At 45.0% G+C, this 25,882-nt stretch overlaps 1 protein-coding gene across 5 annotated transcripts in view; it reads left to right on the top strand.

Annotated features, from left to right (window-relative positions):
- Positions 1-1,407: 1,407 nt before the first annotated feature.
- Positions 1,408-25,882, top strand: part of LOC141735424 (BDNF/NT-3 growth factors receptor-like) — a 211,421-nt gene continuing 186,946 nt past the window's right edge. For 2 of the 5 annotated variants that reach the window (XM_074568142.1, XM_074568148.1), the window contains exons 1-2: positions 2,295-2,460; positions 2,568-2,956. The gene's annotated coding sequence lies outside the window, so the exon portion shown is untranslated. Of the gene's footprint in view, positions 2,246-2,294; positions 2,465-2,567; positions 2,957-25,882 lie in introns of those variants that run through there. The other 3 variants (XM_074568144.1, XM_074568143.1, XM_074568145.1) reach the window with 3 other exon arrangements.

Here is a 25,882-nt window from a genome sequence, read left to right on the forward strand (position 1 = left end):
ATCCAGAATCCAGTTCCCACCCGTCGCTGAGTCCAGTCTGGGATTTCCCCAGTGCCTGCGGGTGATGTCATCCTGGGAGCTTGATACAGTTTTGCATGTACTGTATCTATTTGATTATTTCCTTTTTATTTTATTATTAATATTTCATTGAAGTAGTTTAGTGCCTTCTAAACTCATAAATCTCTTTATCTCTCCTCCTCTTCTCCTTGAAGAGAGAGGTGGGGGAGAGCATGTCGTCCATCATTGGCCAATCCGGCCTAAATCACGACAATGGCTCTGTGTTTATCTAAAAGTGCAGCAAGAAGTTATCATGCAAACATACTTTATGAATTGAGTTGTTTTCTTGTTAGAAAATTATATAATAGCTGGAATGACCAAAAAGGAGGAACCTCTCTCTACAGACAGAATTTGCACAGCATGCGATGGAAGAAATTCATCCAGGGTCTGTCCAATTCTGCATGAACATGGGGTTCCAAGCATCTAAATGGATGTGAGATTTACTTGTTATCTCTATTCCTCTTCTTATTCTGTCTTATTAAAACAGATATTTTATTAAGCCATTTGTTGTCGTGCCTTTCTTATTGAGATCCAGAAAGAACACCCCCCCCCCCTCCGGTGCAAAACACCAGCAAATATTGGGGTGGTTGAATTCCCCCATGAGGAACAGGGCCCACAAATGTGAGGCTACCTCTAGCTGTTTGTAGAAGGCCCCATATACTTGTTCTTACTGATCAGGCAACGTAAAGCAGACACCCACTACAATGTTGCCTGTATTGGTTTGCTTTTTAATCCTTAGCCATAAGCTCTCGGTTCATCATCCATCCCTAGACAGAACTCCATGCATTCCAGCAGCTCTCTCACATAAAGGGCAACTCTCTTGTTCCTCATCTCTGTCTTCATCTGTCCTTGTCTCCCTCTCTCACCTCTGCTCTCCTTCTCATGCTGTCTCTCCCTCTCTCCATCTCTCTCGTGCTCTCTAAGTCTCTTTCTCTCTGTCTGTCTCCATCACCCCCCCATGTGTCGCTTTCTCTCTCCCTGTCTGTCCCCCCCTCTGTTCTCCCCCTTTCTGCCCCGTCTCTCTCCTCATCTCACTCCTTCCCTCTCTCTGTCTCCTTCTGTCTCTCTCTCGCTGTCCCTAATCTTCTTTCTCTCTCTGACTGTCTTCCTCTCCCTACATTTCTCTCTCCCCATCTTTCTCGCTCCCTCTCTCCCCATCTCTATGTCCCTCCCCTTCTTTCTCTCTCCATCTCTCTTGATTTCCCTCCCCATCTTTCTCTGTCTCTCTCCCCCTTCCTCCTCTCTTGCTTTCCATGTCTCTCTCCCCCCATCTCACTTCCTCTCTCAGTGTCTTTCTCCCCCTCCCTTTCTCTTTCCTTCTCTCTTCTCTCTGCCCCCGTCTATCTCCCTCTCTCGCTTAATCTCTCCCTTTCTAGATCTCTGTCTCTCTTGCGGGGTTTTCCCTCCCTCTACACCTCTCTCTTCCATTGTTTCTGTCTCTCCATCTCTCTGTCTCTCTCTCTCCCCATCTCTCTCCCTCTCTATGTGTCAGTGTCTCTCCATATCTCCCTCCCTCCCTTTTAATTTGTCTCTTTCCCTCTCTCCATCTCTCTCACCCCCCATCCTCCCCTCTCTGTCTCTCCATCCTCTTTCCCTCTGTCTCCTCTCCTCTCCCTCTCGTTCTGCTTCTCTTCCTCCTGTTTCCCCTCTGCCTTTCTCCACCTGTCTCAATCTGTATCCCATTTAATCTCTCCCGCTGTCTCTCCTCCATCTTTCCCCCCATCTCTCTCCTCCCTCTCTTTCAATCTCGCTCTCCCCCTCCCTTGTCTCTCTTTCTCCATCTCTCTCCCACCATCTCTTTCTCTGCCCCTCTTTCTGCATCCCTCTGTCTCTCCCTCATTGTCTCTCTCTGCCACCTCTCTCTCCGTCCCTCTCTCTTTCCCTCTGTCTCTGTCTTTCTCCCTCTCCTCCTCCTGCTCTTCGTCTCTGTCTCTCTCTCCGTCTCCCCCCCCTTTCATTTTCTTCTCTCTCACTTTCTCAGTTCCTCCCTCCTCCCCGCCTTGTTGCTTTTGTCTTTCTCTGACCCTGTTTTTTTGTTGGTTTGGGTCTTTTTAGATTTCAGGCTCATTTTGCGAAGTTTTTGCCCATCTTTACGTCAGCCTCACATCACTTTGCCGGCAGTTCCCGGACTTGCACTGGAGCAAGAGCCGCGGCTGCTTTATTATCAAGCCGGAGGGAGGAGGATACGGTGCGTAAAGCGTCAAGCACAGCGCCCCGCGTTCCGCTTCCGCCGCGACCTACGCGGTTTCTTCCATTCCTTCTCTACCGCGGGCAGCGGTCGGCTGAGCCCCCGCAGGCAGAAGCGCTGCCTCTGCCACCTGTCTTGGCCGCTCTGCGCGTTTTGCAGCATCATCGGGAACCGCCGCGAGTCAGGCGGCGCCGCTGTCCGCCCGTGGGGCCAAGGCAGGTACTAGGGCGGGACGCATCACGCCGTGCCGTGCCGTGCCGTGCCGTGCCATGCCGGCGGCCCCTCTCGCCTCTTATCACCCCTTTCTGTCTCTGTCCTGCAGCAGCACCTGGTCCCGCCGCCCCGCAAAGCCTCCCGGGCGGCTGCGGTGCGTCCATGTGAACCCTGGCCGCGGGGTGCTCGCCCGCGGTTCCGAAGGCTGCGCACCCTCCGGTCGTGCTCCCCGGAAGTGGTGGTAGGTGGAGGACGTCGAGGCAGCTCTGGAGTGAGCGGGGGCGGCATGGCGTCCTGTTGGTGAAGACGGCCGGGGCCCGGCTTGGCGCGGCTATGGGGCTTGTGTTGCCTGGTGCTGGGCTCCTGGTGGGGCGCGCTGGGCTGCCCCGCGTCCTGTCACTGCAGCTCCTGGCGGATCTGGTGCGCGGAGCCGGCGCCAGGCATCATCTCCTTCCCCGTGCCGCAACGGAGCACCGAGGGCGATAACGTCACCGAGATGTGAGTACAGCCCGGCCCTAGCCCCGGGCGCGGAGGTGGCGGGGATGGAGCCGCCGGAGCGACGTGGGGCCAGCGGGCAGTGGGGAAGTTCCCTGCGCTGAAATGCACTTGCTCCGCGGACTGATGTTCTATCTGGAAGCCTAAAAGTCCGGTGTGATTTAATTTGGACTTGACTTCCCAGAGATATCATTTCGAACCCATTTAGATGATAAATCCTAGTTGCTCGCGATGCGTTTTCCTGGGAGCGGTACGGGCAAGTGAAACGGCACAGCGGAAGGTCAGCGCGGAGGTCGCGGGTCCGCGGAAATACCTGGGGTCGCAGAAGCGCGCAGCCGAGCTGCCGCCCCCGGCCCTTGCATCTGCCGGGGGGTGGGGTGGAGTGCGCGCCACCCAAATCTCGCTTCTGCATCGGCAGATATGGAAAGGGTTTTTTTATTTCTCTTTTTTTTATATATATATTTTTGCTCCTTCCGTTTATTCCTGCGAATGGAGAGTTTGGTGGGTGGCCTTCCCCCCTCTCAGATCTCCACTTTATATTCTTTTTCTATTTAAAAGAGGGGGGAGGGGGAGGAGAAAGCGATGCAACACATTCTGATAGAAGGAAGAGCAAACTAGCTTCTCTGCTCTGGCCAAGAGAAGAGTCTGCTTTGCTCCCTAATAAGGTGGTTGGAAGGAGAAAATACTGTTTGCAGGAGAATGAACATTGTGCTGTCTCTCAGCAAGTGTTGTAGCATTAGGAAACCCTCATTAGTAGTGAGGAAAATGGAAGGGGTTTTTTGTTGTTTTTTTTTTTCCCCCCCTCTTACCCATGTGTCATTTCCAACCTTGTTTGACTGCAAATTATTTCAGTAAAGGAATCCAGTAGCTTTTTGTGTTTGGTCCTGCATCCTTTTTACAGCTCTGTGGAATCTACATACTTTGCCTGAGAAAAGCTGCAAAGACTTGCTGAGCAAAAATTTGGGATACCAGATTTGTAGATGATAGATATGGGGAAAAAAAAACCCTCTACAGCTATTTTGTCCATTTCCATCTTCCCCAGCACCTGCTGTTTCTGCATTGTTTCCCATTACATTTTTAATATAAAAGATAACAGAATATTTTCCTCCAAAATATATACAGATTTCTAACTTTCTCCCTTCTCCTTCTTTCTCCTCTTTTTCAGTTTCCTTTAGAAACAATGTGGAAATGTCATTAAATTTGGTGTGACTTCAGATTAATTATAGCTCTTGGGTTACCTTTCTGCAGTTTCTTATAGTCAGTTTGCTGCATTTCCCCATGTATGTGTAGGTAAAAAGCTTCTTCTACTCATATAGGGCCTACCTTTGGTAGATTTTTTAGGACCTGAGAGAATGAACTAATCTTTCTAAGTTGTTACAACCGTTATTGTTTCAGATGTTTGTTTAATATTCTGTGGATTGCTTAATTAAAAAAATTGCTTCAAGCTATGCATCATTGCTCATTTTTCTAAGCTTTGCTACTCGTTATCCAGTATGTTCAATTTGGAGGTAACTCAGCAGTTTCTTCCTAGAACTTGAGCTCTGTTTAAAAGATCAGAGAAAAAATGCATATGTAAATATATATGTTAGACGTGATCAACTTAAAATGTGTCCAGTCATTTTGCATTGATATTTTTAGGTTTTATTCCTTTCTGTGTTTTTTCAGCATCACTGTTTATCTTTACATTTCTTTTCATTTTTTACTATATCATTCTGTGACATTGCATGTTGTGTTAGATGATCTAAAAATAATTTGGACTACTGAATTTCTCAGGAGATGCTATTGCACGTATTTAAGATGCTCTTTTTTAACATAAAGCATGAAGGCCTTTTAATTAGTTCGTAGACATAAATTAAAAATTGGATTCTTGCAGCTGCCACATTATTTCATTGTGTAAACTCAGCAAATAATAAATATGTAAGGAAGCATTTCTAATATGGTAGATACAGAATGTGAAAACATATTTTTTAACACTGCATATCTTGTTTATTCTAGCTAAGCAACCAGTTTAAGAGGCTGTAGCATGCATTTTATTTAGGAAGCCTGAGGCCTGATTTTTCTTTTATATGTTCTGTAGTTACAGGAACACAATTCCATTGATTTATAGTGGAATTACTCTTGGAACAAATGAGAGTGAGAAGAGTATAAGACACTTAGTTTCTTGTAATATATTCCTTTATATTTCCTGAATGTCTTTTGAGACCAATCCTTCATTTATTGCTTATGTCCTGCTCTTGATTGGAGTGGGTCCCAAAACATCCACCGGCTCCCTGGGAATGTTGCCTGAGTAAAGATCCACATCTGGGAAGAAGGCCATGTGCACTGGGAATTTTGCAGGTGGGATACTGCATGGTTGGGTTGGGCATGTGAAACCCATGGTGGTACAAAGGGTTGGCCGTGAGCCAGGTGGATGACACTGAGCAGGCAGGGTATGAGTAGGCAGCAAGGGTTTCCCCTTGGCTCCAAGAAGTGGGGAGAGAAAGCTGGAGTGATGCTGGTAGGAATAACAGCTGCAGTTTCCCATGCATTGAACAGCCTCCACCACTTGGTACCTAGGTGCCTTGGCTCTATTTTGGCCCATAGATAAATAGCACTTTAGAGCTTAATAAACACTCTCTTTCCAATCCAGGTATTACTTTATTCCTAGTTGGATCACCATCCAAATTCACTGAAATCAGCAGAAAGACCTCCAGAGCACTTTTGCATCATCCCTGTGAGACTCAGCTGATGAAACTTGGTATGGAAGGACATAGGAGTACTTCTGCCTGGTGCTTTTCTTAGTTATCTTCCTCACTCTTCCCCTTCCTAGTTGTTTTTGCACAGTTTTCTCTTCTGATGGATAAAAGACATATTTCCAAAATCCTGTGCCTCTAATAGAATCATAGAATCATTTAGGTTTGAAAAGACCCTTAAGATCATCGAGTCCAACTGTAAACCTAACACTGCTAAGTCCACCACTAAACTATGTCCCTAAGCGCCACATCTACAGGGATGGTGACTCAACCACTTCCCTGGGCGGCCGGTTCCAGTGCTTGACAACCCTTTCAGTGAAGAAATTTTTCCTAATATCCAATCTAAACCTCCCCTGGCACAACTTGAGGCTGTTTTACTTGGGAGAAGAGACTGACACCCATCTCACTACAACCTCCTTTCAGGTAGTTGTAAAGAGCAATAAGGTCTCCCCTCAGCCTCCTTTTCTCCAGGCTAAACAACACCAGCTCCCTCAGCCACTCCTCATAAGACGTGAGCTCTAGACTCTTCACCAGTTTTGTTGCTCTTCTTTGGATGTGCTCCAGAACCTCAATGTCTTTTTTGTGGTGAGGGGCCCAAAACTGGACACAGTATTTGAGGTGCAGTCTCACCAGTGCCGAGTACAACGGGACAATCACTTCCCTACTCCTGCTGGCTACACTATTTCTGATAGAAGCCAGGATGCTGTTGACCTTCTTGGCCACCTGGGCACACTGCTGGCTCATATTCAGTCGACCAACACCCCCAGGTCCTTTTCCACTAGGCAGCTTTCCAGCCACTCTTTCCCAAGCCTGTAGTGTTATATGGGGTTGTTATGACCCAAGTGCAGGACCTGGCACTTGGCCTTGTTGAATCTCATACCATCGGCCTCGGCCCATCAATCCAGCCTGTCCTCATCCCTCTGTAGAGCCTTCCTACCCTCAAGGAGGTCAACACTCCTGCCCAACTTGGTCTTGTCTGCAAACTTGCTGAGGATGCTCTCGATCCCCTCATCCAGATCATTGATAAAGATATTAAACAAAACCGGCCCCAGTACTGAGCTCTGGGGAACACCACTCATGACCGGCCGCTAACCGGATTGAACTCCATTCACCACCACCCTTTGGGCCTGGCCATCCAGTCAGTTTTTTACCCACCGCGGGCTGGGGCGTCAGGGGTCCGGTCGGTGAGCGGGTCCGGTCGGTGAGCAGCAGGGAGCAGCAGTTCCGTAATTGTCTTTGTATATTCCTCTATCCGTGTTATTGTTGTTGTTTTCTTGTTCCCTTTGCTGTTCTGTTAAACTGCCTTTGTCTCAACCCAAGAGTTTTGCCTTTTTCTTCTGATTCTTCCCATATTGGGAAGGCCCGAGCGAGCGGCACATGGTTCTTTGTTGCCGTCTGAGGCTAAACCACGACAGTCCTTTTTGGCGCCCAACGTGGGGCTCGAAGGGTTGAGATAACGACAGAATCCAACTAGAACATGGAAAAAAAACCGGTTTGGGTTTTTTTTTTTTTGTATGCATTTATTTTATTAGGTAAATAGTCACTGGTCATCATGTTGCTTGGTTTGTTCTCATGGCTGTGTTACATAAATTCCTATATGGCTTATGTACTCCCTGCGATGCTGTCTACCATGTCTGGAAGAGGGATGAGGATTGTCATTCTGCTGTCCTGTGCGATATCTGTTTATGGTATGATAACATCACTGTTCAGACGGTTATTTTGGGGTGTTTATGTGGTTTTGCTGTCCTGTCCGTACATTGGACACCGTCTCTCAGAATTTGTTAATAATTTCCCCAGCCCTTTTGCCTCCCTTTTCTCCTTCGGGTCAGGTATGACAGCTTTTGAGAATTTTGAATATCCTTGGGATACTCAAACCAGCGTGTTCCTAGTGCTATGTCTCCTGAATACGTTCCAGGTCTTGTTTAGGGTTAAGCGACTATTTAAGACTACCACCCGGAGATCTGCTCCGAGGCTGGATAGTCAGGGGTGGCATGGCATGTGGGAGAGCATGGGCAGGTACCTAGAGAACTACTCACCTCCAATGGTCTGGGACTTCACCCCTGAACAATTACAGGACCCTGATAAAGTGGTAGAATATTTGAAGGGAAAATGCTGTGGCTATTCTAGAGAGGCACAACTCACCGCGCTGTGCTGGGCCCTGGCCAGTATCTACCAGGCACTGCTCAGAATTATGCAGCACCCTCAAGGGGAAGAGATGGAAACCAGACCAGCAGCCCCTGCGGCGGCCCCTGCGGCTACTGCAACCCCTGCGGCAGCCCCTGCGGCTACTGCAACCCCTGTGACGGACACTGCGGCTACTGCAATCCTTGCGACAGACACTGCGGCTACTGCAACCCCTGTGGTAGACACTGCAGTTACTCCAACCCCCGTGGTAGACACTGCAGTTACTCCAACCCCCATAGCAGCCACTGCCACTGAACCAGGGAACCAACCTGTGCCGGTATCAGTTGCCCCCATACAGAAGAAGAAGTACACAAAGAAATCAGTTCGCTCAGTAAGAGATGATGATGAACCAGGGCCATCACGAGAGCAGGAGGAAGAGGCAGAACCAGAGATAATTACTCGATCCCTATCCTTGAGTGAGCTGCGGGATATGCGAAAAGATTTCAGCCGACTTTCAGGCGAGCACATTGTCACCTGGCTGCTCCGGTGCTGGGATAATGGGGCCAGTAGCCTGGAATTAGAGGGTAGGGAGGCCAGGCAGCTGGGATCCCTGTCTAGGGAAGGCGGCATTGACAAGGCGATTGGGAAGAAGACCCAAGCCCTCAGCCTCTGGAAACGACTCCTGTCAGGCGTGAGGGAGAGGTACCCCTTCAGTGAGGATGTTGTATGTCAGCCAAGCAAGTGGACTACCATGGAAAGAGGTATCCAGTACCTGAGAGAATTAGCCGTGCGGGAGATGATTTATTATGACTTGGACAATGCAGACTTACCCACAGACCCTGATGAGGTGCGATGCACAAGGCCCATGTGGCGGAAGTTTGTATGGAGCGCACCATCGTCATATGCCAACTCCCTGGCAGTAATGGAATGGAAAGGTGAAGAGGGACCAACGGTGGATGAGGTAGCTGGCCGGCTCCGGAGATATGAAGAAAGTCTCTCTTCCCCCCTTGTCTCAGCTGTGGAGAAACTGTCGCGGAAGGTCCAGCAACTTGAAGAGAATATGTTCTACTCCCCACCTGCACAGGCCAGCATCTCAGCTATTAGAAGCAGGCATTTCCCCACTCAAGAGAGAGAGTACAGAGGGTACACACCATGAGGCACCCTGTGGTTCTACCTGCGGGACCACGGAGAGGACATGAGGAAGCGGGATGGACAACCTACTTCGATCCTGCGGACACGGGTACAGGAGTTGCAAGGAAGGACAACCACAAAAGGGGATCCCTCCAGGAAAAGTGCCGCCCCAGTTTCCAGTGGGCCGTTCCCCAGACAAAGCAGAAGGCCTGATCTTGCTTCTGATCCTCTTGAAGGAACTTCCAAGTCATTTATGCAAGAAGTGAGTAACGGATACTCTGACCAGGATTAGAGGGGCCCTGCCTCCGGCCAGGTGGAGGAAAGGGACAACCGGGTTTATTGGACGGTGTGGATTCGATGGCCTGGCACATCAGACCCACAGGAGTATAAGGCTCTAGTGGACACGGGTGCACAGTGTACTTTAATACCATCAAGCTATAGAGGGGCAGAACCCATTTGTATTTCTGGGGTGACAGGGGGATCCCAAGAGTTGACTGTACTGGAGGCAGAAGTGAGCCTAACTGGGAATGAGTGGCAAAAGCATCCCATTGTGACTGGCCCAGAGGCTCCATGCATCCTTGGTATAGATTACCTCAGGAGAGGGTATTTTAAGGACCCAAAAGGGTACCGCTGGGCCTTTGGCATAGCTGCTTTGGAGACAGAGGAAGTTAAACAGTTGTCTGCCTTGCCTGGTCTCTCGGAGGATTCTTCTGTTGTGGGGTTGTTGAGGGTCAAAGAACAACAGGTGCCGATTGCTACCACAACGGTGCATCGGCGGCAGTATCGCACTAACCGAGACTCTCTGATTCCCATCCATGAGCTGATTCGTCAACTAGAGGTTCAAGGAGTGATCAGCAAGACTCGCTCACCCTTTAACAGTCCCATATGGCCGGTGCGAAAATCTAATGGAGAGTGGAGGCTAACTGTAGACTATCGTGGTCTGAATGAAGTCACGCCACCGCTGAGTGCTGCCGTGCCGGACATGCTAGAACTCCAGTACGAACTGGAGTCCAAGGCAGCCAAGTGATATGCCACGATTGATATAGCGAATGCATTCTTCTCAATCCCTTTGGCAGCAGAGTGCAGGCCACAGTTTGCTTTCACTTGGAGGGGCGTCCAATACACCTGGAATCGACTGCCCCAGGGGTGGAAACACAGCCCCACCATTTGCCATGGACTGATCCAGACTGCACTGGAACAGGGTGAAGCTCCAGAACATCTGCAGTACATTGATGACATCATTGTATGGGGAAACACAGCAGAAGAAGTTTTTGAGAAAGGGAGTAAAATAGTCCAAATCCTTCTGAACGCTGGTTTTGCTATAAAGCAAAGTAAGGTCAAGGGACCTGCGCAGGAGATCCAGTTTTTAGGAATAAAATGGCAAGATGGACGCCGTCAGATCCCAATGGATGTGATCAACAAAATAGCAGCTATGTCTCCACCAACTAGTAAAAAGGAAACACAGGCTTTCTTAGGTATTGTGGGTTTTTGGAGAATGCATATCCCAGATTACAGTCTAATTGTAAGCCCTCTGTATCAAGTAACCCGGAAGAAGAATGATTTTAAATGGGGTCCTGAGCAACGACAAGCTTTTGAACAAATCAAACAGGAAATAGTCCATGCAGTGGCCCTGGGGCCAGTCCGGGCAGGACAAGATGTTAAAAATGTGCTCTACACCGCAGCCGGGGAGAACGGCCCTACCTGGAGCCTCTGGCAGAAAGCACCAGGGGAGACTCGAGGTCGACCCCCAGGGTTTTGGAGTCGGGGATACAGAGGATCCAAAGCCCGCTACACTCCAACAGAAAAAGAGATATTGGCAGCATATGAAGGGGTTCGAGCTGCTTCGGAAGTAGTTGGTACGGAAGCACAGCTCCTCTTAGCACCTCGACTGCCGGTGCTGGGTTGGATGTTCAAAGAAAGGGTCCCCACCACACATCATGCAACCGATGCTACGTGGAGTAAGTGGATTGCACTGATCACGCAGCGAACTCGAATGGGAAACCCCAGTCGCCCAGGAATTCTGGAAGTGATCATGGACTGGCCAGAAGGCAAGGATTTTGGAATGTCACCAGAGGAGGAGGTGACGCGTGCAGAAGAGGCCCCACCATATAATAAACTGCCAGAAAATGAGAAGAAATATGCCCTGTTCACTGATGGGTCCTGCTGGATTGTGGGAAAGCATTGGAAGTGGAAGGCTGCTGTGTGGAGTCCTACACGACGGGTTGCAGAAGCCAGTGAGGGACAGGGTGAATCGAGCCAGTTTGCAGAGGTGAAGGCTATTCAGCTGGCTTTGGACATTGCTGAGCGAGAAAAATGGCCAGTACTTTATCTCTACACTGACTCATGGATGGTGGCAAATGCTCTGTGGGGGTGGTTACAGCAGTGGAAGCAGGGCAACTGGCAGCGCAGAGGCAAACCCATCTGGGCTGCTGACCTATGGCAAGATATTGCTGCCCGGATAGAGAATCTGGTTGTGAAAGTACGCCATGTAGATGCCCATGTACCGAAGAATCGGGCCACGGAGGAACATCAGAACAACCAGCAGGTGGATCGGGCCGCTAGGATTGAAGTGGCTCAGGTGGATCTGGACTGGCAACATAAGGGTGAACTATTCATAGCTCGGTGGGCCCATGACTCCTCAGGCCATCAAGGGAGAGATGCGACATATAGATGGGCTCGTGACCGAGGGGTGGACTTGACCATGGACACTATTGCACAGGTCATCCATGAATGTGAGACATGCGCTGCGATCAAACAAGCCAAGCGGTTAAAGCCTCTTTGGTATGGAGGGCGATGGCTGAAATACAAATATGGGGAGGCCTGGCAGATTGATTATATCACACTGCCACAAACCCGTCAAGGCAAGCGCTATGTGCTCACAATGGTGGAAGCAACCACTGGATGGCTGGAAACATACCCTGTGCCCCATGCCACTGCCCGGAACACTATCCTGGGCCTTGAAAAGCAAGTCCTGTGGCGACATGGTACCCCAGAGAGAATTGAGTCGGACAACGGGACTCATTTCCGAAACAGCCTCATAGACACCTGGGCCAAAGAGCATGGCATTGAGTGGGTGTATCACATCCCCTATCACGCACCAGCCTCTGGGAAGATAGAACGATACAATGGACTGTTAAAAACTACACTGAGAGCAATGGGTGGTGGGACCTTCAAACATTGGGATGCACATCTAGCAAAAGCTACCTGGCTAGTTAACACCAGGGGATCTACCAATCGGTCTGGCCCTGCCCAATCAAAACTTCCACGTACTGTAGAAGGGGATAAAGTCCCCGTAGTGCATATGAAGAATATGCTAGGGAAGACAGTCTGGGTTAGTCCTGCCTCAGGCAAAGGCAAACCCATCCGTGGGATTGCTTTTGCCCAAGGACCTGGGTGCACTTGGTGGGTGATGCGGCAGGATGGGGAAGTCCGATGTGTACCTCATGGGGATCTGATTTTGGGCGAGAATAGCCAATGAATCAGATTGTGTGCTGTTAATTGCTAAGTAACACTGTCACTGTGTGTCCTCATTGCTATAATTGCTATCAGTTGTACTACAAGTAAGGCACAGGGATGATGGGAGAAGAACTGATCTCAGCAGCTGGCGCCCAGCAGTTTCCTCAAGATCTACATCTTCAGCCCATGGACTGCGTGCATGAGCCACACCAGGTGCACCAGTCACAAGCTCCGAAAAATACAGCATGCAACAGACCAGCACCACCCAGCATCTCACCTGCCCTGAGAGACTGTTCTAACAAATGGAGCCCAAAGCCATGGATTAAAAGAACTCAACGGACACTTTGGAGGGATGGCCCATAAACTAAGGGCATTATATGTGTGTGTATATATATATATATATATATATAACAGGGGAAAGTGGTGGCAATTCATTGGAACCTGCTGGGCATGGCATAGATGGTATGGAATAAGGGGTGGATAATGTCCTGGTTCCGGTGGGGATAGGGTTAATTTTTCCTGGTATTCCATGCCATGTGAGCCACGCCCACCCTGAGCTGCCAGGGGAGGGGGCAGGAAGTTGCTGCTTAAAAGCGGGCTGGGGCGTCCCGGGTCCGGTCCGGCCGGCGAGCGGCGGGGAGCGGCGGTTCCGTAATCGCGTTTGTATATTCCCCTATCCGTGTTGTTGTTGTTGTTTGCCTGTTCCCTTTGCTGTCCTGTTAAACTGCCTTTGTCTCAACCCAAGAGTCTTGCCTTTTCTTACGATTCTTCCTGTATTAGGAAGGCGCGAGCGAGCGGCACGTGGTTCTTTGTTGCCGTCTGAGGCTAAACCACGACACCCTGTAAAAGAGAGGCGCTTGTGTAGTGTATACATTTCAAAACCACAAAGTAAATTTCTAATGCAGATATATAAAGCACTCTAGAATTGTTAATAAATAAGACAGGACAAGTAATTTACAGAGTAAATTATTTAACAAGTCATATGAGCCTGTGCTAAAAAAAAGCATGTTTAAATTCATATGAAGCTCGGTGCTGTTGTGTATTTTGGGGGGGTCTCATTTTAGAATTTTAGACTCTGTTGTAGATTAAATATATTATAAAACTGTCAACAGGGCTTCTCAACCCCCATCCCCTTCCTCCTGAAAACACTTTTGGCTGTGCAGGATGGCATAGCTTGGCTGGATTTAATGTTTATTTCTGGTGTTTCGTATGATATAGTAAAATACAGGGCATCGAGCTGCAAATTATTAAAGGGATTTTGGACAGTTGTGATACAATAGCTCCTTTTAGGAATCTGTCTGTTTTTTTTCATCTTCCTTTAAAGATCTTAGTTGCTTATGGTGAGTTGAAAGTAAGCATTATGAAAATCAGTTTTGTAATTTCCAGGCTCTAAAAATACCCCAAATATCACAAACCATAGGGTTTTACATATTCTGGTTTCTTTTTGCTCTCAGCTAACCTTTTGCATCCCTTGTTTTAATCCTTGTTCTTCCAGTCAATGAGGACTCATGGGGCTCCTTGGGAATTTATCTGGGGTTGTCTCTGGCATGCTGAGACGGGGCAAGCTGGCTTTTGCTAGAGGAGGGCAGCATCCTTCAGGTGTTCAGTGTTGTGCAGGATTGGGCTGTCAAGACACTACCTGTAGTTCTATGTCTTTAGTCGCTCAAGAGTTTTAAGAGAGGTTTGGGATTTATTTACTAAAATTAAGGTAATTTGTATGAATTTGAGACTTTGGTCTGGAGTATGTTGTTTTCATGAAACTTCCACTTCTTTCCATACTAATGAGAAAACAGAAGGCCTAGGAGTCCAGCTTCCAATATCTTTAGAATGTCATTTACCAGATTTTTCAGATTCTGTTTTTCCTTTATTATTTTTATGCTGAAAGTATAAGAGAGAAAGCAGCCTATTGAGATTCTAGATCTCGAATCACTCTAAATCCAAAAAATTTCCATAGCTAAATAAAGGTTTTATTTCTCCATTTTGAATTAGTTTTAAAGTAAGAGGGGGGAAAAATAATGCACTTTTTGGTTGCAGTACTCTCTCTCCAGTGTTTGTCACCTTTCACTGCAGCAATATCTAACATGTCAATAAAGGTGGCTCGTAGAATTTCTTTGCCCAAGCTGGATGAGTATAGTAGGTAACGAAGCATAAAAATCAGTATTGACTGATGATTATTGATAGCAGTTATAGCTGAAATGATTAAATATATTTAATACCAGATCAGCTACTCTTGTTTCTGACATTCTTGAATTCATGACAGAATTCATGACAATATTCCTTAGTTCTAAGCAGGGCCTGAAGAAACAAAATTTTTTTACAGAACTAAGAGAAAGTAGAACAAAGCAGACACAAGACCCAAGACATTTGTAAAAACAGTTTAAAAGATCATACTCTCTAAATGGTGTTATTTGAACCAGCCTTTTGCTAAGCCTACTGGTCCTGATCCATCAAGATACTTAGATGCCTTTTATTTTAAGGGCTCAGATTCTGGCCTTGTTAAAATTGGTGGCAAAATGTCAATGGAATTAGTATTTCACCAATGTAGAGTAGTTTAGAGGACATATGCTAAGGACGAAAAGAACTTTGATTCAAGCATTTTCTTGCCTTTTTTTAAAATAAATTTGGAAGAGAAGGGATATTCTTGAGGTCTATTAATCCATCATGTGATTTATTTTTGGCTTGGGGCTTTTCTTGGATCCCAAGTGTTTTCCTATTGTGTGAAGACTAAATATGTTGAGGCAAGAGGAAATTGAGATTGAGCATTTTAGAGGGGTGTTTTACAAAGTTTAAAATAATTCCATATTTAAATGAACCTGCACAGTAGTTCCATGTGCAGAACAATGGCAGTTGCAATCGCTACAGAAGCTTGTACTAGATTCACAAGTTCACTATATACATTTGTCCAATGTGTAAATAAAAGAAGGACAAGCAATTAATTAAAGTTAGTCCATTGCCGAAACAGAAACAGTGAAATGGTAGCGCTTCTAAGCTTCTTATGGGAGAATCTGTTGATAGAACTCTAATTGGGGCTGGGCAAATTATTTATTTATTTTTCATCTTGGTTTGTCAGTTAAGACAACAGAAATCTTTTGGGTTTAGATGTAAACAAAATATTTTTTATCTTTTTAATTTCTGAACCATACATATAAAAATAATTAGGGCCATATTAAGCAGATATCCTCTGTAACATGCATATACTATATTACATAGTCAGATGCTGTATTCAGTATGAAGAGCATATAGGACGTGACTTTTCCCCATACTTCTGCAACAACTGTCTGATTTTCTAAATGCCAGACTGCACAGCAAGCATATGCAGATAAATCATGTGTCCATACCGGGCATGTCAGACTTATTGGGCATGCATGGGGGACTTTTCACAGCATATGCCATTAGTGTCATATGCTGGACTTGCTAAGCATGTCTGGGACTGTCCCAGACCTCAGCATTTAAAATCTGGCAAGTCTCCATGAACTGCGTAGCAAAGGCACTTAACTCAGCTGGCTACTCTCCTGCCAACAATGGAGAGTCCGCCTCTTCCAGGAAGTGATTCAGAAGGCCTAAATTAGATTCTTACTGCAAATCTACTTACTTATCTGATGTAAGCGTCCTCCTCTCTCCACTGACTATAAGAAAACTTTGGGAACTTAGTTCACTGAGTGGGAAAAGCAAGACCTCCCTTCTAGCAAACAGCATCATGCTGTGGAGTAAGCTGTTTGTGTGGTCCAAAACAAACCATTTCAGCAGAGTATTGTGCAGGGTTGCTCTGCTTGATTCAGAGCATGGGTTTGAATCAAGGTCTTGCATGTCAGCATCTTAACTACCATCCTATATGGCATACAGATGTGGATTTGTCTTTATTCTTCCCATCAGAGTTGACTAAATTCACGTGGAATACTTAAATATGCTCTTGGGTCAGAGCGCAGAACTGTCTGTTTAGCTAAGTGGTACTTAGTTGTATAGTGAGACAGCTGAATCGTGTTCCTGCTCCACTGAATGTTCAATTATGACAAAAATTATAACAGCATGAACAGGTAAGGCTGAGACTGCCCTCTCTGATGGCTTTATGGTATGGTATCTTCTGGGAGACTGGGATTACAGTCCCTCAGGAAGAGGGAAGAATTGAACCTGGTATTCCTGGATAATAGTTGAACATTATTTCTAGCATTTCCTCCAAATCTGTGGTCTTCTACCTCACATAGACATGTCTTTTTCTATTTATTTTTTTATCTTTTTTTTTTTCCCAGCTGAACCTATTCAGTGAATATGGGTCTGTTTAAGGAAGCTAAAATACCTTTTCTGGATAGAGAGATGAATAATCTGTTGCTTTTTCATTTCTTACTTCCCCCTCAAGTCTTGTCTCTTCCTAATTTTTTTAAAATTAGTTTTGGAATACAATATGCATGCAGTGATCCTTGGCTTGTAAACACATATATTAAACTCTCCTACTAGGAGTAGTTCTGTTAACTTCTATGTGGCTAACTATGCAGTATACTCAAGCATATGCCAAAGTATTTTCAAGTTTAGAGTAGTAGCAATGTAAGTATATTTTGAATACTGTATATGCCTCATGTATTTATATGTGTACACAAAAGTTTGAACTTTTCACGTTAGGTTCAAATAGTTTTACAAACATTTTGAATTGGCACAAATCCATATGTAGCATAAAGATACCAAAGAGGAAAAATTAGTGCTGGATAGAACTTTTGGGGTTTTTTCAGCACTAGACATCACTGCAGATTCTGGACTGTGTTTGTGTGCAGTGGCTGTCTTGTTGCCCAAAGCCCATGCTTTTTGGAGGGCATGGACCTAGGTGGCACAGCTACAGAAATAGTTACCACTTGTCCTGGAGGTGGGAGGGGGTGGAAGAAAGATCGCTTTGATCTTCCCTGCCCTGAACATTTCTTGCAACTCTCCATGGCGTTCATGTCTGCATGGAGACAGGGCAGTCATTCCCTCCTCTTCAGTATGCTTGTATGCGCAGTTTTTGCCTGCTGTACAGCACTTTGCATCTTGTTATGATTTTTAATGAAAGTTTATCTTGAAGCAGTTGGTATCTAAAGTGAAGATGTCATCTAGGAGATGACAACCCTAAAGAGCTGCAGTTATCATTGAACTGGCAGCTCGATCTGATGTAATTGCAGGTGAACTCTTTACTCATCTTGAGGGTTGAGGTAATGCTGGAAAGTGTGTGCAACAGTGTTGCATAATTAGGAAAACCATAATGATAAATAGGCTGGAGGATGAGAAAAATATTAGTCTGCTCTTAAGCAGTGGCAGAGACAAAAACTGTAAAGGTAAATGAAGAATGTCATGAAAATTGTGGTGGGTAAGGAGAAGGCAGCTTTTGCAGAAATAGTGAAAAAGTTTGAAGACCATTGTACCAAATAATACCTTATGAAAGAGGTACATGCAGGATGAAAATAAAATTTGAAGGGAAAACAATAGAGAAGATGGTCAAAGACTTAACATGATGTCAAAATGGAAACACTTACAAAAGAGTTCATTTTCATGAAGTATAACAACAAAGTCAATTTGATCCTGCTCTAGAAAAGGTAATATGTATATACCAAGCAGCAAAACAAACAGAAATACAAATAAAAACTTGGATGAAAGACACAAAACATTTTACTGTGTGTACCACTGCAAGGGAGAATTTCCCAGAAATTAAATTGACTGAGTAGAGGAATATGAAAAGCTATGGAAACAGTGACAGCAATATGTCAGTCAGCATGAGTCAGAAATGCTCTGTTAGTGACAAACATGCAGAAAGTATGATAAACACATCATTATGTTAAAATATGCAATGCAAGCAAGAAACTGCTTGTATTAAGTGAAGAATGGGAATTGTCAAGTGAAGGTGAAGTGCTGTTTTTAGGAATACTAGTGGAAGAAGCTATCAATTAAAAGGATTGGCCAATTAAAATGAGCAGAAATGGACTATACAGGACAGAGAATGGAATGGAAATAAATATGATAACAGAAAGTGAAATAGGAAACTGTAAAGAGCACATAAATGTGGAAGAATAAAGAGTGCCTCTGAAATGCTTTAACAGAGGAGCAATTTTAATGCTGTTGAAATGTTCTCCAATAATGTATCAGTTAAATATAAATGGTAAAAGAGGTGTTGATATGCAGAAGGTGGAAACCTGTTCTGGGTCTTGAAAGCTGAGGTAAGCATCAAGAGAGTTAATATCATGGAAATTCAGAAAGACAACCTGTATCCCTTTTGGAATGTTTTAGTAACATAATATGAAGATTAAATATCTTCCATTAAGAGACAAGATATGGCTTGGAGATGACACAGATCTGTGGTCAGGGCTACACAGAATGTTTCAGAAGTCTTGAGAAAGAGGCTAGTGAGTTGTGAACTAAGGCAGCAGATGGCATCATTTGAAGAACAAAAAAAAAATCTACAAATTGAGTTCTCTCTTTAATAATTGCAGAGAAAAAAAGAATGGAGACTATGACCATATGTAGACTCTTCAGACAAATAAAAACAGAAAAAGGAACACTTTTGCTGGCTTATGGAAAGGAGAATGTTGCTTGAGATGTCAGGAGTCAAATTATTCAGCAAATTTAATGCATTAACAGGATATAGATGGATTTTTCTGGATAGATGGCTTTAAGCTTTGCAGTTTCATTCCGTCATTTGGAAGTACTACCTTTTGATCTGTTTGGCTTGAGGTATATTGCATGCAGTGAATGAGACAATGGAAAGTGTAGCAGGTACGGACATATGTCTTGATGATTCAGTGAATATTAGAAAAGACTGAACAGAGTATTTAACATTACAAGCGATAGTAATTTTTAACTGAACAAAGCTACATTGGAAATACTATACTTGGGAGGAAGACTAGCTTCAGAGGGAATTTCTGAAGGAATTTCTTCTGTTGAATCAAATAGTCAGGGAATACTGAATGTATCAAAACTTGAAGATAGGAAGAGGACTTAAATGTTGTAAAGCACACTGAATTATGTCAGCAAGTGCTTATCTAACTCTTAAGACATCCCTTCTACAAAGTCACTCCCTGAACATGAGTGCCTGGGAAAAAAAGAATTCAAAGGTTTTGACATCAAACAAGATGCTTTAATGTTTTGATTCACTGAAAGATCTGAAAAGATGCGTCTAAAGGATGGTTAGGATCAGTCTTACTGCACTATTATGGAACTGATGTTTTGTCAGTCTCATTTGCATCAAGGCCAGTGACAGCTACAGAGGTGGTATATGCAAGTGTTGAAAAAGAGATTGTGTTACTAGTCTCTGAAAAGTCATCACACTAGGTGACTCTGTATGAGAAAGAATTGTCACATATATTTCTTTGTATTTATTCATTCCAGGAAGATGTCCTTTCTTCCTAGGAAGCCAAATTTAAAAGAAAATTTTTTAACTCTTATGTCTACTCTCTGTCAAGAACTAATAAACAGCCACATTCATTGCTCTCCTTTTGTATGTTTATTTAATGTGTGATTTTTTGTCTATATATTATAAAGGGTCCAATTTAAGCCCCTTCCTGTCAGTCTGCAGAGATTATTTTATACACCGTGGAGGGAAATGTGTTTTGTAGAAAAGTATAAGGCCAGCATTTAAGATATGCCTTTATAAATAAATTCTTTGTCGTCTGGACAGCTGATACTTCTTTCTGACTGTTGCGTTAAGGGGCAAAGTAGTTTTGTCAGAAAATAAACCCCCTTGCGTTCTAACACTCCTCACCAAGGTGGGAGGCTAGGTGCGGCTAGGTTTAAATTCTGAGTGACGCCCAATTCAGCACTATCAGTCCAATCGCGTTTAATATGTATTAAACTATTACGATTTGGATACACTAATAGTGGACTGCACCTTCAGTCTAGTTGTGCTCATGAACTAGCACGGCCACTCTCGAGTCTTTGGTCACGTTCAGTGAGAAACCAAAATGACTAGCTACTTAAACAGTACAGTTTATTTAAGCAACAGACGTATAGGTTCTTATGGGTTGCCGGTGATAAATACACTGTCTGCAAAACACATGCAAATAAAAGTATTGTTACAGATACAAAATGCGCGACAAAGTTATAAACAATACAGCCTGGCTATAAATATAGGAAAGAGATTCTCTAGAGAGATTCTAAGTTTCTCGAGGAAGCACTCGGTGTAATCGAAGTCTTACCCAAAGGTGTCCCTATGAGGGGGAAGAAAGGCTCAGCCCGTCGACTGATCCTGGAAGTCAAAGGCAGTCTGTGACAGAGTCCTCCTTGACTTGTTCACAATGGTGTCTTCCCTGATATTCCCCCTTTCTTGGTCTATTTTTATACTATTTTTTATCTTCAAGGTGGAGTTTGAGTGACTAGTCATAAATACCTTTATTATGATTGGTGTAAAATTCTCTCGCTTCACATTTAAAGGTATAATTTACAAAAAATTCAGGGCGCAGACTCAAGGAGGAGTGTTCGCACCTTGGAGGCGGGTAGTCTTCGGGATGGAGGTGTGTTTTAGTATTATAATGACATTACAATGAGCAAAGGACAGCATTTTGTCAAAATTTGACAGATCGTTGGCTTAGGGTAGTAAGTATGCAACTTATCAGTTCCATAGTACCATCTCGTTCCCATATCTGCTGTATTATCACAGGGAGTGACCGTGGACTCTCCATTCCACTCTGCCCCCCATGTTGCTTTGCAAGCAATGTTGTACAGGGAATCGCAGATGTAGTGGATTTTTTGCATACCAGCTGCGGCTGTATTCTACCCTAGAAGCTTTTTGATTTTATACCTTTCCTTAATGTGTGAACAATGCTGTATTTTTGATCATTTTAGTAATTATTCTACACTGACTATATCAAGGGATATAAGCATTTCCCAAAAATATTTGCTAAGGAAAAGATAGACTATAGCTGTCACCTGTCCTCTGGAGAAGTGTTAAAAATCGATATCTTGGTGAATATCAAACATATGAACTTCATAGAGCTCGGGGGGAGGTGACAGGAATAGAGAACCTAATGGAGAAAATACGCAAATAAGCTTTGCATTCATTCTGGGGAAAGTAATTCTGAAGGTGTTGCTTGAGGACGTGAATCCCAAATCTGGAGAGCTGCCTGAAATGTCTTGAGAGTTAGCTTGATTTGGTACAGTGCTACTTGAAAAGAACAGAACACCTTCAAGCCAAACCAGATAAACAAGTAAGCCCAAGGATGCATTACATTTCATATTCCCATTTTATAAATATAGTAACTGTTTTCTTAAATTCTACATTGTGGTCATATTAATTTATTTTTACTTTTGCCTTAATGTTTGCATACTGTAAGGAGTGAAATAAGGTTAGCTGGCAAACCATGGGCTTTCCACTTCCCAGGGAGTTGCAGACTTAAGCAAGAGTGTGGATCTGCTCCTGCAGTCTCAAAATAAGACTGAGATCTCCGCTTAATGCCAGCTTTCTCCTGCTTTAAGCTGGTGGATTGGTGCTAATTGTTCAGAATGTCAGCTTTCGAGAAGCAATTCCCAATGGCATCTGCATGCTACTAATTGGATAATCATAGCATCTTGGTATGGAGCAGAATGACGCCTGGTGTCTCCTTGCAGTTGAAACAGCCACAGATCAAGAATAGGGAGTTCTTGAAGCTAACTATAATCTGTGACCTTGTCCTTTGTTCCAGAACAGTACCTTATCTGGATGTGGGATATACATAGTGAAGAATTTGCTCCAAAAAAGTGTGTGTCAGTGGTTGCAAAGAAAGGTCCAAGAGTTAGTTCTGTCAACTCTAGAACTGCTCTAGATGGAAGCCACTTTCCATCATTTATCAGCAGTCCTGGCTAACTGGAGAGGTCCCAGTGGACCGGAAGTTAGCAAATGTGATGCCCATCCACAAGAAGGGCCGGAAGGAGGATCCGGGGAACTACAGGCCTGTCAGTCTGACCTCTGTGCCTAGGAAGGTTATGGAACAGATCATCCTGAGTGCCATTATGTGGCACATGAAGGACAACCAGGTGATCAGGCCCAGTCAGCATGAATTCATGAAAGGCAGGTCCTGCTTGACAAACCTGATCTCCTTCTATGATAAGGTGACCCGCTTAGTGGATGAGGGAAAGGCTGTGGATGTTGTCTACCTGGACTTCAGTAAAGCCTTTGACACCATTGGCCTCACCTCCATCCCTGGAAAGATGATGGAACAGCTCATTCTGGGCCTCATCTCAAGGCACGTGGAGGAAAAGAAAGCTATCAGAAGTACTCAACATGGATTCACCAAGGGCAAATCATGACTGACTAATCTGATAGCCTTCTATGATGGCATGACTGGATGGAGAGATGAGGGGAGGGCAGTGGATGTTGTCTACCTTGACTTCAGCAAGGCTTTTGACACCGTCTCCCACAGCATCCTCATAGGGAAGCTTAGGAAGAGTGGGTTAGATGAGTGGACAGTGGGGTAGATAGAAAACTGGTTGGAAGACAGAGCTCAGAGGGTAGTGATTAGGGGCACAGAGTCTAGTTGGAGGTCAGTGACGAGTGGTGTCCCCCAGGGGTCAGTACTGGGTCCAGTCCTCTTCAATATATTCATCAATGATCTGGATGTTGGGATAGAGGGCACCCTCAGCAAGTTTGCTGATGACAACAAGCTGGGAGGGGTGGCTGACACACCAGAAGGCTGTGCCGCCATACAGAGAGACCTGGACAGGCTGGAGAGTTGGGCGGAGAGAAACTAATGAAACTCAACAAGGGCAAGTGTAGGGTGCTGCACCTGGGGAGGAATAACCCCATGCACCAGTACAGGTTGGGGGCTGACCTGCTGGAGAGCAGCTCTGTGGAAAGAGACCTGGGAGTCCTGGTGGGCAACAGGATGACCATGAGCCAGCAATGTGCCCTTGTGGCCAAGAAGGCCAATGGCATGCTGGGGTGCATCAAGAAGAGTGTGGCCAGCAGGTTGAGGGAGGTCATCCTCCCCCTCTACTCTGCCCTGGTGAGACCACACCTGGAGTACTGTGTCCAGTTCTGGGCTCCCCAGTTCAAGAGGGACAGGGAACTGCTGGAGAGGGTGCAGCAAAGGGCTACCAAGATGATTAGGGGACTGGAACTCCTCTCTTATGAAGAAAGGCTGAGGGATTTGGGTCTCTTCAGTCTGGAAAAAAGACGACTGAGGGGGGATCTTATCAACGGTTATAAATACTTAGGAGGAACTTCTTTACTTTGAGGGTGGCAGAGCACTGGAACAGGCTGCCCAGAGAGGTGGTGGAGTCTCCATCTCTGGAGACATTCAAAACCCGCCTGGACACTGTTCCTGCGCAACCTGCTCTAGGTGACCCTGCTCTGGCAGGGGGGTTGGACTAGATGATCTCCAGAGGTCCCTTCCAACCCCTACCATTCTGTGATTCTCACAGCATCCTCCTGGAGAAAGTGGCTGCCCATGGCTTGGATGGGAGTACTCTTTGCTGGGTAAAAACTGTCTGGATGTCTGGGCCCAGAGAGTGGTGGTGAATGGAGTCCAATCCAGTTGGCGGCCGGTCACAAGTGGTGCTCCCCAGAGCTCACTGTTGGGGACAGATCTCTTTAATATCTTTATCCAAGATTTGGGCGAGGGGATCGAGTGCACCCTCAGGAAGTTTGCAGGTGACACCAAACTAGGTGGGAGTGTCGACTTGCTTGAGGGTAGAGAGGCGTTGCAGAGGGACCTGGACAGGCTGGATCGATGGGCTGAGGCCAGTGGTATGAGGTTTAATAAGGCCAAGTGCTGGGTCCTGCACTTGGGTCACAGCAACCCCATGCAGCGCTACAGGCTTGAGGAAGAGTAGGTGGAGCGCTGCCTGGCAGAAAAGGACCTGGGGGTGTTGGTGGACAGCCGGCTGAACACGAGCCAGCAGTGTGCCCAGGTGGCCAAGAAGGCCAACAGCATTCTGGGCCTGTATCAGGAATAGTGTGGTGAGTAGGACTAGGGAAGTGATTGTCCCCCTGTACTCAGCACTGGTGAGGCCCCACCTTGAGTACTGTGTCCAGTTTTGGGCCCCTCCCTACAAGAAAGACATTGAGGTGCTGGAGCGGGTCCAGAGAAGGGCAGCAAAGCTAGGACACAAAGTATAGAATTACAAGTCATTCTTTATTCATGCGCATGAGGTGTCCCACTCAAATTGGGGCATCCCAAATGCGATTTTACACAGGGTTCTTATACCTTTCAAGCATTCAGGTACAACATGATTTGACCAATCACTACTTAAGTACACACATGCTACTGTTTTGCAAAGCAACTATAATTCTATGGTGTCATCATCCATCTGCTTCTTTCTTAATCTAGACATCCTTGGAATCGGTCTTGCTGCAGTTCCTTATTTATGATGACAGATAATGGGAGGGTTTCATAGAGGTGTTAGAGGGGCTAGGATGCTGGCGTGATCTTAGTAGTCCAGGGGCATCTTTTCTTCTTTGTGGCTGGCTTTAAGATTTCAAGAAACAAAGGTCCGTATCTTCAAGGTGGGGGCTGTCCTCCTCCTTGCAGTGAACTGGGGCCCTTTAGTTATGCTGAATTAACCATGGTTATGCAGTATACAATGTAAAATATATATCTCTTAAAAAGCTAATACAATTTCATACTATTAAGACCAATTGGTACAATAGTTAGGGAATGAGATTTTCCTAACAGTTTCAACGTGACTGCAAATGAAACCCATTTGAATCTGCTAAGTTCAAATATTTTGTCCAGCCTACAAGGTTTTAATTATTTTTATGCATAACCATAAATCAGCCCAGGTATGCTGCAAATGTCCGTAAGCTTTAGCATATCTTTTGATGAACTTAATTTGATATTTGAGTTTGTAAGAAAATACAGCACTAAGGAATTTTGCAGTATTTAATTGTGGATGTTACATAAAACATAAAGCTCTCACAGTAGTGTAGACTAGGGACATATGTGACTTGTCATTAAATGATAACTCATCTACTGACAGTTCAGTGTCTGGAGCGTACTGCCTTTTTCCCAAAAAATCTGGTGAAAAAATATCTCAGAATAAAAAGGTTTCCTACAGTTCGGAAACATTTCACCAGGGAATGTTTATTAATTTTCAGAACTGTTTTTTCATAGCTTTATGAATCAGGGCTAAACATATAATTGATTTTTTTTTTTTGAGTGTTAAGAAAATATTTTTCCCATAAAGGGAGTTTTCTGGCAACAGAAATATTTCTGGAGCTGAATTACAGTGTTATTTGCTTATATCTGTCATTGATACTAGCATGTGGCTGGTTTTCCAAGTGGAGAAGTATACCTTAATGTATGTAAATCCAGAGAAAACAGAGTAAATGAACTATGTTAGGGAGACATAGTTCTGCTGACCAAATGTTTTCAGTTTAAGAAAATGGACATGTCAGATTTGAAAGTTAAGAGTGAATTCTTCTTTTGAGCTGTCGAAGCACAAAAGAATCTAAACTGTTTTAAAGTACAGAAATGGCTTCCATTTCTTTTCATGCTTTCATAATTCAAAAGTCGCTTCACTGACTTTGTACAGACAGGTTTTTTTACATGTGCAATGCACG

The sequence above is a fragment of the Larus michahellis genome, chromosome W (genome assembly GCF_964199755.1).
Source record: "Larus michahellis chromosome W, bLarMic1.1, whole genome shotgun sequence".
NCBI classification, from domain to species: Eukaryota; Metazoa; Chordata; class Aves; order Charadriiformes; family Laridae; genus Larus; species Larus michahellis.